This window comes from Ovis aries, chromosome 2, assembly GCF_016772045.2.
Source record: "Ovis aries strain OAR_USU_Benz2616 breed Rambouillet chromosome 2, ARS-UI_Ramb_v3.0, whole genome shotgun sequence".
Lineage (NCBI taxonomy): Eukaryota > Metazoa > Chordata > Mammalia > Artiodactyla > Bovidae > Ovis > Ovis aries.
This window is the reverse complement of record NC_056055.1, coordinates 68,037,975-68,051,087: the sequence shown is the minus strand read 5'-3', so window position 1 is coordinate 68,051,087 and position 13,113 is coordinate 68,037,975. Positions and strand designations below refer to the sequence as shown.

Here is a 13,113-nt window from a genome sequence, read left to right as displayed (position 1 = left end):
CTCAACCTAGTTTTTGAATAAGTAAATTAATGGATGGTACTATGTTAAGTATTTGTGTAACTGAGATGCATAACTGCATCTTGAAGAATTTGTTAATGAACAAAGGTGACTCAAGATTAGTGTGCTAATATAGTATCTAACACATAGCAGGAACTCAATAAATATTTGTCCAATGAATAAATATACAGAATATGTAAAGGATTCTTGAAATAAATTTTAAAATCCCACAAACCAATATATAAGCTGGCAAAGGAAAAACCCCTAGAGGTAATGGGTTGAGCAGAGTTGCAGGATTTGAGGTCAATATATAAAACTCAATTTTATTTCTGTATACTAGCAATTGAAAAGCAATCTTTTTTATTTTTAAAAAAATTTAGTATATTTATTTCCCCTTTTTCTTTTTTTTTAAATCAGAGTATAATTGCTTTACAATATTGCATAGTTTCTGCTATACATTGAAAGTCAATCAGCTGCATGTATACATATATTTCCTCCCTCCCACCCCTACTCCCATTCTACCCATCTAGGTCATCACACAACACTGAGCTGAACTTTAACACATATATTTTAAAATATTTTTAAATTGAAGTATAGTTGATTTGCAATGTGTTAATTTCTGATATCCAGCAAAGTCACTCAGTTATACACATATATGCATTCTTTTTTGTATTCTTTTACTTTATGGTTTATCCCAGGATATTGAATATAGTAAGCTTCCCTCATGGCTCAGATAGTAGAGAATCTGCCTATAATATAGGAGACGTGGGTCTGATCCCTGGGTCAGGAAGATCCCCTGGAGAAGGAAATGGCTAACCACTCCAATATTCCTACCCGAAGAATTCCATGGACAGAGGAGCCTGGCAGGCTACAGTCAATGGGATCACAAAGAGTCGTACATGACTGAAGCGACTGAGCAGGCAAAAATTGCATACATACATGTGTATGCATGCTCAGTCACTTCAATCATGTTCTACCTCATGGACTGTAGACCACCAGGCTCCTCTGTCCATGGGACTCTCCAGGCAAGAATACTGGAGTGGGTTGCCATGCCCTCCTCCAGATGATCTTCCTGACCCACGGATCCAAATGGGATCTCATGCATTGGCAGGCAGGTTCTTTACCACTAGCGCCACCTGGGAAGCCCTCCAAAAAAGAATACTTCGGTATAAATCTAACAAAATATGTGTAGGATTTGTATGGTAAAAACTGGAAAACACTGATAAAACAAACAATGAACTGTGTATATATATATTAAAAGACACAAAGCCTTAGGAGAAGGCAATGGCACCCCACTCCAGTACTCTTGCCTAGAAAATCCCATGGATGGAGGAGCCTGGTGGGCTGCAGTCCATGGGGTCGCTAAAGAGTCAGACACGACTGAGCAACTTCACTTTCACTTTTCACTTTCATGCATTGGAGAAGGAAATGGCAACCCACTTCAGCGTTCTTGCCTGGAGAATCCCAGGGACGGGGGAGCCTGGTGGGCTGCCGTCTATGGGGTCGCACAGAGTCGGACATGACTGAAGCGACTTAGCAGCAGCAGCAGCAGCCTTGGGATAAACCATGATGGAAAATAATATAGAAAAGAATGTGTGCAATTTCCCTGGTGGCTCAGTGACAAAGAATCTGCCTGCCAAGATAAGAGACATGAATTTGATCCCTGGTCCGGGAAAATCTCACATGCCGCAGAGCAACTAAGGCCGTGTGCCACAACCATTGAAGCTGTGCTCTAGAGCCTGGGAATCACAACTACTGAGCCCTCAGGCTGCAACTGCTGAAGCTCATACACCCTAGAGCCCGTGCTCTGCAACAAGAAGGCCCCTCAGTGAGAACTCATGCACTGCAACTAGAGAGCATCCCCAGGCCCACTCACCACAACTAGAGAGAAGGAAGACCCAGCACAGCCATAAATAAATAAATAAAAAACTAAAAAGTATAAAAAAGAATCTGTTTATATATAAAATTGAGTCATTTTGCTGTAGAGCAGATATTAACATAACATTATAAATCAATTATACGTCAATAAATTTTTTTTTGCTTTTTAGTTTATATTGCGGTATAGGTGATTAAAAATGTTATGATAGTTTCAGGTGAACAGCAAAGGGACTCAGCCATTTACATACATGTATCCATTCTCCCCCAAACTCCCCTGCCATCCAGGCTGCCACAAACATTGAGCAGAGTTCCACGTGCTATATGTACAGTAGGTCCTTGTTATTCATTTTAAATATAACAGTGTGTACATGATCATCCCAAACTCCATAACTATCCTTCCCCCCCATTCCCATCCCCATAACCATAAATTCATTCTCTAAGTCTGAGTCTCTTTCTGAAAAAATAAAAAATTTTTTTAAGACAGATAGGCATGTTCATTGTTAAAATGTCAATTTTCCCCCAAATTAACTTATAGAGCTGACATAATCCTAATCAAAATCTCAGCAGATTTTTTTGTAGATATCAATAAACTGATTCTAAAACTGATATAAGAGACAAAGGAATTAGATTAGTCAATACAACTTTGCAAAAGAGGAACCAATTTGAAGAGTCATGCCATCTGATTGCGAGAATTACTATAAATCTCCAGTAATCAAGACAATGTGGTATTGACAAAAGGAAAGACCTATAGATCAATGAAATAGAACAGAGAACCTAGACATTGACCCACATATGTATATGTGGGTCATAGATTTTTGACAAAGATGCCAAATAGTCTTTTCAACAAAATAGTGCTAGAACAACTGGACATCCATAAGCACACACACACACACACACACACACACACACACAATCCAAACCAACAACAACCTTCAACTCATATCCTGTACTGTATATAACAATTACCCGCTTCCCTGGTGGCTCAGAGGTTAAAGCATCTGCCTGGAATGTTGGAGACCCGGGTTCAATTCCTGGGTTGGGAAGATCCCCTGGAGAAGGAAATGGCAACCCACTCCAGTACTCTTGTCTGGAGAATCCCATAGAGGGAGGAGCCTGGTAGGCTACAGTTCATGGGGTCGCAAAGAGTCGGACATGACTGAGCAACTTCTCACTCACTCATACAAAATGCATTATAGATGCACCATAGACCTAACTGTAAAACCTAAAAATATAAAACTTCTAGAAGATAAAATTGGAAAATCCTTGTAACCTTGGTTTAAACAAAGATTTCTTTGCTTAACCTTGGTTTTAACCTTGGGTTAAGCAAAAGATACGTTACCTGAAACAAAATCCATAAAAAACAAACTGATGAACTTGACTTCATCAAAATTTAAAACTTGTGCTCTGTAAAAGACACTTCAGAGTGTGAGAAGACAAGCCACAGACTGGGAGAAAAGATTTGCAAATCATATATATCCAACAAAGGACTTGTGTCTATGATATATAAGAGTTTACAAAACTCAATAGTAAGAGAACAAAATCCAGCTTTTTATTTATTCATTTTTTTCTTTCTTATTTTTTTTACTTTACAATACTGTATTGGTTTTGCCATACATTGACATGAATCTGCCATGGGTATACATGAGTTCCCAATCCTGAATCCCCCTCCCACCACCCTCCCCATATCATCTCTCTGGGTCATCCCAGGGCACCAGCCCCAAGCATCCTGTGAAACCCAGCTTTTTAAAAAAGAGCTGGTAAGAGTTTATTTAGACACAACTGACAAGAAAATTTGCAAAACCCAGTTTTTTACATGGGCAAAAGATTTGCACCAACACTTTACCAAAGAGAATATACGGAGAGAAAGTATCACATGAAAAGATGCTTCTCGCTATTACTCATTAGAGAAATATAAATGAAAACTACAATGAAGTACAATTTTGCATCCACCAGATTGTAAATATGTCTTTACAACTCCAAGTAGTGTGGAAGATGTAGAAAAATGAAACTTCTCATGGCCTATTGATAGGACTATAAATCTGAACAGTTTCTTTAGCAGGCAGTTTGGCCTTTATCTAGTTGGGTTGAACACTTACATACCCCGAGGACCCAGTATTCCACTCCTAGAATGAGAAAATTTTGAACATGTACACAAAGAAAATAATGTGTACAAGAATGTTAGGTACAACATTTCATAGTAACAGCAGAAAATGTAGAAAAATGTCCATCACAGGTGAACAGACAAACTGAAATTGCTACAGTGTCAAATAATACAGCAGGGGTTAGCAGACTGTGCAGCCCATGAGTCAAATCCATCCCAACACTCTGTGTAAATAAACCTTTATTGAAACACAGCCACCTGCAGTCCTTGATGTACTGTCTATGGATGCTTTCCTGCTACAATGACATCATTGAGTAGCTGCAACAAAAACTACATAGCCCACAAAGCCTAAAATATTGACTGTCTGTTTTCCACAAGAAAGCAACACCAATGAATGAATCAGAGGTGTGTATCAGGGTTCAACCCAGAGAAACAAACCATCAGTCAGGGTTCAACCAGAGGGAAAAACCAGTGGGAGATATATGGTGAGAGGTTTATTGCAAGAAATTGGCTTACATGATTGCAGACTTGGCTAGTTTAAGTCCAAAATCCACAGGGTAGGCCATCAGGAAGGGCAATCTGGAACTGTCAAGCAGGAGGTGAAGCTGCTGTCCACAGGATAATGTTTTTCTTCTTCAGAGAAGCCTCAGCTCTGCTCTTGATACCTTTCAACTGATTGAATCTTGTTCATCCAAATTATGTAGGATGATCTCCCTTACCTGAAATCAACTGGTCAAGGGCTTTAATCACATCTACAGAATACATTCACAATAATATCTAGATTAGCGTTTCATGGAATGACTGGACACTATAGTCAAGTTGACAAATAAAACTGACCAACACATGTATTAATAAAGATAGATCTTGTAAATATAATACTGAACAACAACAAGTTACAAAATGAGAACTTAAAATAATCATAGGAATTTAATGCCATTGATTGATACATGGATATATAAAACTATGTGGAACACTGATAAACAGCTACTGTATGATACTGTTTGACACTGGGGAGGAAGAAAAGGAATAGAATTGAGGGTGGGTGTTCTGTAGCTGTAAATTTTTTTTTTTAATGGCAAGAGACTCCAAAGCAAGGGAGGCATGTAGGAATCTTATTAAGCTTGACCCTTTATTACAATTTTCAAAATATATCATTGTTAACACTTGTATGTATGTTTGTAATTCTACACAATCATTAGATTTTTAAAAAATCATAATGATTGGGCTTCCCTGGTGGCTCAGTGGTAAAGAATCCACCTACTAGTGCAGGAGAGTCAGGTTTGACCTCTGATCTGGGAAGATCCCTCATGCCACAGAGCATAAGGCCAAGCGCCACAACTTTTGAGACTGTGCTCTAGAGCCTGGTAGTCGCAACTACTGAGCCCATGTGCCGAAACTACTGAAGCCCGAACACCCTGGAGATCATGCTCCGCAACGAGAAGCCCAAGCATCACAACCTGAGAGTAGCTTCTGCTCTCCACAGCTAGAGAAAGCCCACACAGCAGCAAAGACCCAACACAGCTGATAAGTAAATAAACTTTTTAAAAAATTGTAATGATTGCCCTCCTTTGGACAAACCTAAAAAGCATGTTCACACTGGGCAGTCAACTTTGAATCAGAACCACCTTTTTTTCCCCCCTAAATTCCAAACACCTCTTTGGAGGCTACATCAGACTTTTTTTCAGGGATCTGTATTTCAGGGACTGAGCCTCACATCCTGGGAGCCAAGCGTGGAAAATCAGTGTTCACTGTGCTGCAGCCTGTGTGCAGAGGAGAGCAGGGAGCAAGCTGTGAGTTATTCTTGCTGGAGCCCTGACCTTGGCTGACCTCCATGATGTCAAGCTCTGTAGCCAAACGGACCTCCTGACTTAAGGAGCTAGAGATAAAGAGGCAGGTGGCCAGTCACATGGCACGTGGCTGCTGATGGAATGAGACTTGTCAGACCTCCCAGGGGGCTCTCACCAGGGTCCACATGTGTGTTCACACACTAAGGAACAGCATTGAGCATGCTTCCTGAAGAAAGTCAGATGACTTCTGACTTAAGAGGTGTTAAGCCTGGATCCAGAGGTGGCAACCTTCAGTATGCCTGCAGAAATCAATCAACTGACATTTCCTACAGCAAAGCAACGTAACTCCTTTTGCAAAAAATTAACTTTTTTATGATTTGGAAAAGTACATGTTCTTTGTAAAAATTTAGAATATCTGAAAAGTTAGAGAGACGAAAACAAAAATTCCCCTATGTAGAGTTATTAGTGGTTATCATTTATTCTTTTCTTTGTCATATATATTTTTTTCTATAGCTAATTCATCTTTTTAGCAATGGTTATTGAGTGCCTACTATGTGCCAGGCTTTATTCTAGGCGCTAGAGATATATGAATAAACAAAACAGAACATCAAGTTTCCTACCTTATGGAGCTCACAGCGAGGAAGGTAAACTGATCATGGAAAAGTAAACACAAAAATATGCAAGATAAATTTAGACCATATGTACTATAGTGGAAAAAACAATACCTAAAAATACTGGAGACTTACCATGTGTTGTTCTAAGCCCTTCACCTCATATACTATTAATACATTGAGTAAATCTGGCATATGTGGGGGGTGTGTGTGTGTGTGTGTGTGTGTGTGTGTGTGTGTGCGCGCGCGCATGTGTATGTGTTTTAGATGGAAGATCATTACCATAAATCTTCTGTACAGTGGTCAGGGAAGTCTTGCAGGAAATGACACAGGAGTCAAGGTTTGTGTGAACGGAAGAAGACAACCAGAGAAGATCCAGGTTAAGGGCTTTCCTGGCAAAAGGAACAGCAAGTTTAAGTTCCCTGAGTACAAACTAGTTTTAACATGTTCATGAAACAGAAGGAAGAAGACAAGCATAGCTGAAACTCTGGGGCGCAAGGGGCAGAGTGGTCTGCAATGACACTAAAGATGTATGTTTTGTGATTAGGCCATGTAGGATCTTAAAGGCCACAGTAGAGAGTTTAACTTTTATTCTAAGACATTACAAAGCCTTTTGATTTTAAGCAGCAGAGTGACAAGATCTGATTTCCACTGGTTTAGAGATCATGCTGCACAGTGTTTGGCAAATGAATTTTAAGGATGCAAACCAGAATCTGGAAGACGAGCTGAAAGTTTCCTGAGGTCATCCAAGTGAAAGGCAATGGCCCGTTGGACCAGGCTAACAGCAGAATAGATGAACAGAAGTGGGGAGAGTTAGGATTCTATTAAAGTGACATTGGTTTTATAGTTTTATGTAGGCCCTGTTCATTTTCCTTCATTTTATAAAATAAAAAGGATTTAGAAAATTCTTCTAAAACAGAATTTTAAAATATATCAGCCACACTTCAGGAGACCCAAATTGGAAAACAAGCAGGGAAGCCTAAGAATGATAGATCCTAAGAAGATGGAAGGCTAACCCTGGACTGTGATTGGAGGCTCCAGGGAGCTCTTAAGTACAGCAGATCAAGGCAATGTTTTTTCCAGCTGTTTCATTCTCTCCTCATCCCACCTCTGTCTTCACACTCTCCTTGAAAGTGAAGGTGAAATCGCTCAGTCGTGTCCGACTCTTGCGACCCCATGGACTGTAGCCTACCAGGCTTCTCCGTCCGTGGGATTCTCTAGGTAAGAATACTGGAGTGGGTTACCATTTCCTTCTCCAGGGGATCTTCCCAACCCAGGGATCGAACCCGGGTCTCCTGCATTGGAGGCAGACGCTTTAACCTCTGAGCCACCAGGGAAGCCCTTCCTTAAGTATAATTAAAGGCTTGAACTTTTGCCACAGCTGAGACTCATGGAAAAATTGACACCACTCACTGACACAGTGCCTGTGCCTGACTTACCAACATCCTACAGTTGGAATTTGAAGCGTGGGGGCCCTCTTTGCTAAAACCCTGCCCACAATGCAAAGTTGAAGACAGTTGCAGATGGGGTTTTACCAAAGGCTATGGAGCCCATATTATTGATTACTGCACAAAGTCACTCTCTAACAGTTCTTCTTCCCCTGAGAGCCTGCCCTTTACTATAAAGAGTGATAGTGCCAGATATTTTCCCCAGTCTCCCTTGAGCTGGGCTTCCCTGGTTGCTCAGCTGGTAAAGAATCTGCCTGCAATGCAGGAGACCCTGGTTTGATTCCTGAGTCAGGAAGATCCCCTGAAGAAGGGACAGGCTTCCCACTTCAGTATTCTTGGGCTTCTCTGATAGTTCAGATGGTAAAGAATCCTCTGGAGAAGACATAGGCTTCCCACTCTGGGATTCTTGGGCTTCCCTGGTAGCTCCGATGGTAAAGAATCCACCTGTAATGCAAGAGACCTGGGTTCACTTCCTGGGTTGGGAAGATCCCCTGGAGGAGGGCATGGCAATCCAATCCAGTATTCTTGCCTGGAGAATCAAATTGACAGAGGAGCCTGGTGGGCTACAATCCAAGTGGTTGCAAAGAGCTGGACACGACTAAGCAACTCAACAACAGAACATCCCTTGCAGCCAGACCTCAAATCTCAGAGTATTGTCTTGGTTCTCAGATTTACTCCCTGATGACTCCAGGATGGCTGCCTCCGTTTTCTAACTAGAGTTTCCTACAGCCTAGATTTTGCTGATTGAATTCTTATGATGTCATTTAATGTGGCCCTCTGTTCTCTGCATTTCCTAGAAAATGATAGTTGTAAACCTCAACACATATAAACCTTGCAACAACCCAGTGAGGCAGGGCTATTAAATGTCCCCATTTTACAGAGGAATAATCAGCTAAGGCATAGAAAGTTTCTGTACTAGAGGTCACGTGGCCAGAATTTGCATCTAAGCAGATGCTTCTAACCTCTGTGCTGCACACGAGGAAATATATAAGCAAGACATTCATGCAGCTCACTTTGCTTGAACATTCTCCAGGAGCAGATGATTGGTTGGCTTGATTTCTAATCAATTAAGTCAATTAGCAGCAGCTAGTGAGCATCTACAGCGTGTCTGGGCTAAGCTGTGGGATGCAGAGTGACAAGATGATGTTGAAGATGATGATAGCTGCCCTACTGAGCACTTCCTGTGTATCAGACCCCGGGCTCAGTGCTATGAATACAGCACTGATCATCACAGTCAAAACGAGTTTCACTATGTATCAGTCTTATGAGAGAAGAACCACAGTGTGTTAAGTGCTATAATGGGGATTGTTGAGAGCTGTGTAAGTCCAATCCAATGGTCACTAGCCCCATGGGGCTATTTCACTTTAAATTAATTACAATTAAATAACATTTAAAATTCAATCTGTCAGTCTCTGTAGCTGCTTTTAAAATGCTCAATAACCACTTGTGGCTCAGTTCAGTTCAGTTCAGTCGCTCAGTCGTGTCTGACTCTTTGTGACCCCATGAATTGCAGCACGCCAGACCTCCCTGTCCATCACCAACTCCCGGAGTTCACTCAAACTCACATGCACCGAGTCAGTGATGCCATCCAGCCATCTCATCCTCAGTCGTCCCCTTCTCCTCCTGCACCCAAACCCTCCCAGCATCAGAGTCTTGTTCAATGAGCCAACTCTTCGCATGAGGTGGCCAAAGTACTGGAGTTTCTTCAGTGCTCAGCTTTCATCCATACATGACCACTGGAAAAACCATAGCCTTGACTAGACAGACCTTTGTTGGCAAAGTAATGTCTCTGCTTTTGAATATGCTGTCTAGATTGGTCATAACTTTCCTTCCAAGGAGCAAGCATCTTTTAATTTCATGGCTGCAGTCACCATTTGCAGTGATTTTGGAGCCCAAAAAAATAAAGTCTGACACTGTCTCCACTGTTTCCCCATCCATTTCCCATGAAGTGATGGGACCAGATGCCATGATCTTCGTTTTCTGAATGTAGCGACTACCTATTGGATAGCACAGATTACAGAATGGAATCATTGTGCTAAGTTCTATGGGGTAGTGCTGATTTAGATAATTGGGAAAGCACAGAGAAGAAACACCACCCTATCTGGACTTGGAGGTGAGGTGAGGGGTGAGGGAAGGGGTCCCAAACAAATGATATTATATTTAAGCTGAGACTTGAAGAATGAGTAATTTTAGTCCTGACTGTACTCCTATCACAGAGAAGGCAATGGCAACCCACTCCAGTGTTCTTGCCTGGAGAATCCCAGGGACGGGGGAGCCTGGTGGGCTGCCGTCTGTGGGGTCGCACAGAGTCGGACACGACTGAAGCAACTTAGCAGCAGCAGCAGCAGTACTCCTATCAGATGTCTTTGTTGTTGTTTAGTCACTAAGTGACTGAACTAATCTGACTCTTTGCAACCCCATGTACTGTAGCCCACTAGGCTCCTCTTGTTCAGGCAAGAATACTGGAGTGGGTGTCCATTTCCTTCTCCAGGGATCTTCCCAACCCAGGGATCGAACCCACGTCTCCTGCACTGTAGGCAGATTCTTTACTGCTGAGCCATCAGGTATGTCTTATATACCTGTGTAATGAATGAGGAAATGGACTTTGAAAATTTACAAAATTTGCCCAAAATCTCAAGAAAAAATGTGAGCATGAACATTTGATCCCAAATCTATAAAAAGGAAAAGAAAGTGAAGTTGCTCAGTCATGTCTGACTTTGCGACTCCACGGACTGTAGCCTACCAGACTCCTCTGTCCATGGAATTTTCCAGGCAAGAGTACTGGAGTGGGTTGGCATCCCCTTTCTCCAGGGGATTTTCCAGTGATTGAACGTGGGTCTCCCTCATTGCAGGCAGACACTTTACCATCTGAGCCACCAGGGAAGCCCAGATTTATCTGTCTGCTCAAAACACTAATGCTTGAAATGCTAATTCGAGAGGTAAAGGAACCCTGGGCAAAAGAGACCTGTTTTAGAAGAAGCGGGTGACATCTTCACAGATACTGATTGAACACTTTGTGCTATATTTCAAAGCACTCTGTTGGCACTGATGTCATGTGAGCAGTTTACAAAAACTGGGGCCTCTAACTACATGGAGTTTGTCATCTTACTGTGGAATGAGTGCAGAAAAGTGAGTGTACTCTAAGGGAATCCCAAGGGGTAGTGATGGCTTCCTGTGAAGACTCTTTGGAAAGAGAAAGAATTAAAGGGGTCTTGAAAGACACATTGGATGTGACTAGCTGGAGCATTCCAGGATGGAGGAGAGGCTTGTGGGAAAGCATAGGGTAAAGTGTACAATGCCAGTGCCAAGACTACAGGTAATACCTCCACCAGGTTAGAGATTTATTAAGATGAGATGACTCGATCCTTTCTGCAGACATGGAACTTCATTGAAAATTCTTCTTGAACAACATTTATGGGTATGTCTATGAACCAATCAATTCAGGGGCAGACCCAATACTTTGCTGATTTCTGCCTGACCTCTGAGAGCATCAAAGACATCACAGCAGAGTTTGTCTCTTTCCATTAGGAAAGTCTTTGGGAACATGCAAAAGAGGTTTGGAGGGTGATGCGTCATTGTTTTCAGAAAAATTGTGGTGCTTCCCCTGTCTCTCACCCTCATCTTCAAACTCTCAAATGGACACCAGCTCCAGAGAGGGAAGGACGTTTAATCATAGGGTGCAAAATTAATTTGGGGAATTTTATATTAATTTGTTTTTATTTCTTTGACTGTTCCAGGTCTTAGTTGTGGCATGTGGGATCTATTAACAATTCCCCAATCAGGGATCAAACCTGGACCCTCTGTATTGTGATCATGGGATCTTAGCCCCTGGACCACCAGAGAAGTCCCAGGGAATTTTAAATCAATATATTACTATGCACATCACTTTATGGGAAAAACAATTAACAAAAAAATATGAATTGACTTGTGAATGGTATAGATATATCAGTGCCGTACAAACATTTTATATAGTAGCGTTCACTATTCACAAACTGCCTATTGTTCCATTTTTTGTCTTAAATTATTTCATGTACATTTTTTTGCACATCAATATAGTCCAAATAGGACTTCTGTATTTGGGAAGCTCAGGCAGCAAAGAATCTGCATGCAATGGGGGAGACCTGGGTTCAATCCCTGGGTTGGGAAGATCCCCTGGAGGAGGGCATGACAACTCATTCCAGAATTCTTGCCTGGAGACCCATACTGACAGAGGAGCCTGGCGGGCTACAGTCCATGGGATTGTGAAGAGTCAGACATGACTAAGAAACTAAGCACAGCACAGCATAGTCCAAATAATACTTCCTTTTGGTGATAGTCTATAACATAATCAGTCTTCAGTTGTTGACTGTTGAATTTATTTCCTGCCACTATTAATATCAATGCACTGAATAGTTTTGTATAATCATTATTTAAGCTATATAATGTTTTAGAATATATTCCCCAAAGTAGGATGGCTGGGACATAGGTAATAATAATTGCATATTTCTTGTTAGCTGCTCTCTAAAAAGACTCTGCCAGTGTTCATTTGGTGTATTTATTCCCTCAAAGTGTCATCAACATTAGGTTTTGAATTATTCCTTTGCTTTCAATAATTTAAGGGATTTGGAGTCTTGGAAAATCTCAGCCTGTTAGGGACTTGACTTATCCGTTCTGCCTCAACTGCTTCATTGTGGAACATAAGTAATCTGACTACTTTTCTGGATTGGGATTGGATGAGATAGTTCAGATGAAGCAGCTGGCACAGTACACAGGCAGCCAGTGTCTACTCCACGTGCCTTAGGGAATTGGAGGTACCTTGGATAGAGCTAAGAGTCAGACACAACTGAGCAACTTCACTTTCACTTTTCACTTTCATGCACTGGAGAAGGAAATGGCAGCCCACTCCAGTATTCTTGCCTGAGAATCCCAGGGATGGGGGAGCCTACTGGGCTGCCATCTACGGGGTCACAGAGAGTCTGACACGACTGAAGCAACTTAGCAGCAGCAGCAGTAGTAGAGCTCTCACTCTGCATTTTCCTTTAACTGCTGCTGAGGTTATGCATTTTGTGGGGGTAATTATATATCATGGGAATACCCCTAGAATATTTAAGACCCCCAGTCCCCTCCTGTGCTCATGCTAAATTACTCCAGTCGTATCTGACTCTTTGCGACTTTTTGTGACCCTATGGACTATAGCCTGTGGGGCTCCTCTGCCCATGGGATTCTTCAGGCAAGAATACTGGAGTGGGTTCCCATTTCCTTCCTACTCTTCACCATCTCCTCTGTCTCACGGGATGCTTCAGTCTTGAACT

General features: G+C 41.8%; 1 protein-coding gene and 1 non-coding gene across 5 annotated transcripts in view; one reads left to right on the top strand and one right to left on the bottom strand.

The window, feature by feature from the left end:
* PIP5K1B (phosphatidylinositol-4-phosphate 5-kinase type 1 beta) overlaps positions 1-13,113 on the top strand; it is a 554,522-nt gene that overhangs the window by 172,199 nt on the left and 369,210 nt on the right. The window lies entirely within an intron of this gene.
* TRNAW-CCA (transfer RNA tryptophan (anticodon CCA)) lies at positions 7,640-7,711 on the bottom strand. The gene has a single exon. It is a non-coding gene; the product is annotated as a tRNA-Trp (tRNA).